The sequence below is a fragment of the Alosa alosa genome, chromosome 20 (assembly GCF_017589495.1).
Source record: "Alosa alosa isolate M-15738 ecotype Scorff River chromosome 20, AALO_Geno_1.1, whole genome shotgun sequence".
NCBI lineage: Eukaryota > Metazoa > Chordata > Actinopteri > Clupeiformes > Clupeidae > Alosa > Alosa alosa.
The window spans coordinates 10,504,424-10,508,255 of record NC_063208.1 but is presented as its reverse complement, the minus strand read 5'-3'; the positions used below and the strand labels follow the sequence as shown (position 1 = coordinate 10,508,255).

The 3,832-nt window shown below is 42.1% G+C and overlaps 1 protein-coding gene across 1 annotated transcript in view; it reads right to left on the bottom strand.

Annotated features, from left to right (window-relative positions):
* Positions 1 to 2,743: 2,743 nt before the first annotated feature.
* The window catches only part of trib1 (tribbles pseudokinase 1), an 8,998-nt gene continuing 7,909 nt past the window's right edge, over positions 2,744 to 3,832 (bottom strand). The window contains exon 3 of the mRNA XM_048229884.1: positions 2,744 to 3,832. This exon is cut by the window's right edge and continues 1,205 nt beyond it. The gene's annotated coding sequence lies outside the window, so the exon portion shown is untranslated.

The window sequence follows — 3,832 nt, the reverse complement described above, 5'->3', positions numbered from 1 at the left end:
GCTTTCATGGACGCCATCATGTTAGCCTGTGATCCATTAAGTGTGGGGAGTGCTTGTGCCCGGGTGGGAGAGGAGTGAGAGCATTGTGCAGTGGGAAGATTACCGAGAAATTACTCTGACATTCACATTATCGCAGCAAATGGCTCCACTGCATTTTACAAGGCCCCTGCCTCAAAAAGGACAAAAACAACAACCCAGAGAGAAAGGGATGAAGGACGAAGAGTTAAATCTCTCAGTCCTGACAGAACTGGGAGCAGAGAGAGAGAGAGAGAGAGGGGGGAATACACCTCCAACCGTGTTTCGCATAAGTTTATTAAAAGATTAACTTTGCTTTGGTCACAACATTCTCTTTGGAACATGTTGCTTTCTCTGGACAAAGGGTATTTTCAGAAAAGCTGGAACAGTGATTAGGAGATCTGCTGTCCTTTACTGCTAATTAGCCAATAACAAAAAATAAATCCAAGGTCAGATCAGTACTCAAGTACATAGGCCTACTTCTACTGTATGAGTAATGCACAAATGTAGCGGGAAATGTAAAAAAAGTATGCTGTGTTGTACTTCAGTTTTTCAGAGGTAAATAAATCAATAAGAAATGTGACTGAATTTGAAGAAATATTAAAACTGGTCAGCATTAAAGCCATGTAGTCTGCACTGCTCCAAACATCAGGGGAGGGAGGTTAAATGTTAACATGTAATATTATGATGTGGAGTTTCTGAAGGGAACACATAAAATGTAGGCTTTGTAGTGATCAAACTAACTTGTCTGTTTGTTTGACTGATGACTGTCACTTCAAGTGCTTTAAATAAGTAATTTCCACTAGCCTTGAGTATGACGACGTCAGGCTACATTTCCACCATATGTTACAGAATTTCAGGGGGGAAAGAAGAAAATTGGCATCAATTATTATTATTATTATTATTATTATTATTATTATTATTATTATAGTTGAGATTGCAGGCTATTGAAAATCCTAATGGTCAAATAAGCTACTTGGTGCTGTGGGAATTGCGCCACGCTGTTCTAATTCTTGAGCTAAACCTTGTTACATTCAGACTGATGATTAACTTGCAGTGCTACCTTGCTGTCATATTCATGTAAATGCTGCCCTCTAGTGGCTTGTCTGGGTGCTACAATAGAACTAAATACATTTTTGGAGCTGACTGGTGATCCTGACATTAATGAAATGAATGCTGGGGCTGTATGATCTAAGTATGATCTAATTTGTCATTTTCACTTTTATTGCCTCAAGAAATCACATGGTATGTGTGCAAATTCAGTTATAGTCAGTACTCATGGTAACAGTCGAAGCACTACAATGCAATACTTTTGTTTTTGCAAAACACCACAGAGTATATTCATTTGGATCAAAGAGTCTAAACCTCAAAACACAACTTTTAAAGCCTGAATTTCTCCAATGCCTTTTTCCCCCTCGTATCTTCAGCTTCTATGGGTATTCCCAGGCTAGCTTCTTGGCCTACCTGTTTATCAGCGATCTTCATCATAAGTTTTAGATACAATTAAAACAGTATTTAATTGCTACTAAAGTTAATCCATCAGTGTCTACTTTGACTTGCAAATAACTTTTGTCTTGATTTATTTCGGAGCCTGTGATTGACAGAGGTCTGAAAATATCCTGCTACTGAAATAGATCGGAACAAGGCCACCATCTTTGAACTGTCATCAGCACTGCCCACAGCACTGGATAATCTGGTCCATTTCCTGTGGACACTGTGTGGCGGTCTCAGAGCCACTGCCACAGGGATCACTGACCTCCTCTCACACCTCCACTTCCCTTAAATCTCTCTGAAGGAGTCAACCAGAAGCACTGGATATATACACACGTGTCCATTCTTTATTACACATGCCCTACAGACAGACACTCAAACAGACAGACAAACGGATAGACAGCAAAACAAACAAGGATTTACTAGCTGAAAAAGCGCACAGCCTTTTGTGATGTCTGGCGCAAGATTCCAAAACCCTTTTTATGAGCAGTGACCGTGTAAGTGAACCTCAGTAGGTGTGGGAAAGCCAGTGCTTTTCCTCTCTCTCCATTCCTCTTGGGCCTTCGTGTAAATATCTTTACATTTACATACACTCCCTTTGACTCTCTGTCTTTGTCTCTCTCAAATAAATATGCACACAAGATCACAGACACATATATCCATGGGCGTGTAGAGAGGAGCGGTGTGTGTGTGTGTGGGGGGGGGGTGGGGTGGACTTAGACTTCTCCATTCTACGTCATCCGACGGCAGTGAGTCATCAAGCAGTTGCAGTGGTGGCGTGCGATGCTCCCTGGCGCCAGTCCAGAAACGTAGATGCTTCAGCTAGCCTGTTGATAGCTAATCCTGTCTTAATCAGCTGCTTATGCAAGGGCCTGTGACTTCATAGGTGGTGGGAAGAGATACCTGGCATTACGAGCCAGAAAGGCTTTGCACTCCTTAAAACCTGACAGACAGAGAAAGAGAGAGAGAGAGAGGAGGGTAAGAGAGAGAGAGAGCAAAAAAACAGAGAGAGAGAGTGAGAGAGAGCGAGCAAGGAATGAGTGCACTATTAAGGCACTTCCCCCCAAGGTCCTTTTGGAAAGCAGAATGTTTTTTGGACTTAATTAGAAGGTCACAGCTGAAGACACACAGATTTCTGTTCTAACCAGGGGGTCACATCTCTTCTATGCTATATGCCACTCCTTAATGTCTGCGCATGTATTAATGTGGTTAGTGAAGATGAGACTGACAAATGAAGTATGCAAAAAATGATCTTTACTTTTGTTTTGCTTGTCCACCGAGCTTTTAATGTACAAGTCCAGTATTTACATGGTTTTCATTTTACACAATGAACGTTTTTTCCCATTTAACCTTTTGGGTCTAGCCTTGAGGTTCGGTCACAAATACATAATTCACAGTGCAAAATGAACTTTGTGCACTAATGTCAGTATCATTTATGAGCTGTAATCATCTGCCATTTTTAGCAATGTTCGCCCTGTCAGAGAAAATGCATTTTTGTGCTAAAAGGCTTTTCAGAGAACAAGTAACACACAAACAGGAAATACCTTTTCATTACATCTGATGTGCAACTGCTCTTAATGGAAGGGGGAGAGAGAGCTTCTGGTTGGTAACTCATAACACAGTTGGCCTGTAACGGTGGGTTTGTGAAGAGTGAAAGTACAAAACACACACACACAGACACAAACCATTCCCAGATGTCTGTCTCTCTCTCTCCCCTCACTTTCTCTCTCTTGAAAAGTGTTGAGTCGTAAGACTTCTCACATTGCACCTCACCTGAATCTGTAGGCTGTATCTCCTACTTAATTGAAACACAATCACAAAGTTCAAGGCCGAGATGCAATAAATGGAAGGATGTGACAACACAACAACTCCAGGAGAGGAAAAGCCTTCTCTGGCTGTCGACATGAACCGTGTAACTGGCAGATTGTCCTAGGTCTGCTCTCACTGTGCTAAAATATTGCTCCCATTAATATGCTATACCTGGCAACATGTTCTATGCTGCCTGCCTTTAACCGCCAACACCATCAATCTGTCCTTGCAATCTGTTATCGCTAATAATAACTACAACTCTAAAACCATCGTCATCTAATCACCAACACTATGTATAGATGTGATGCCACGTGTAATTGCTATGCTACACAGGAGGGTCCCGCTGAATGGGGTCTTGTGTTACAGTAGGAGGGGGATGTCAGCAGCGTGCTATCAACTGAGCTAGCGGATGGCTAATAGTCCCTCGTGCCTAAAGTGTCAGTGAAGGGCACGACACTGTCTCCTCAAGCCCTACTTAACACTGCAGGGTGAGAGACAGATCGGGAGAGAGTGAAAG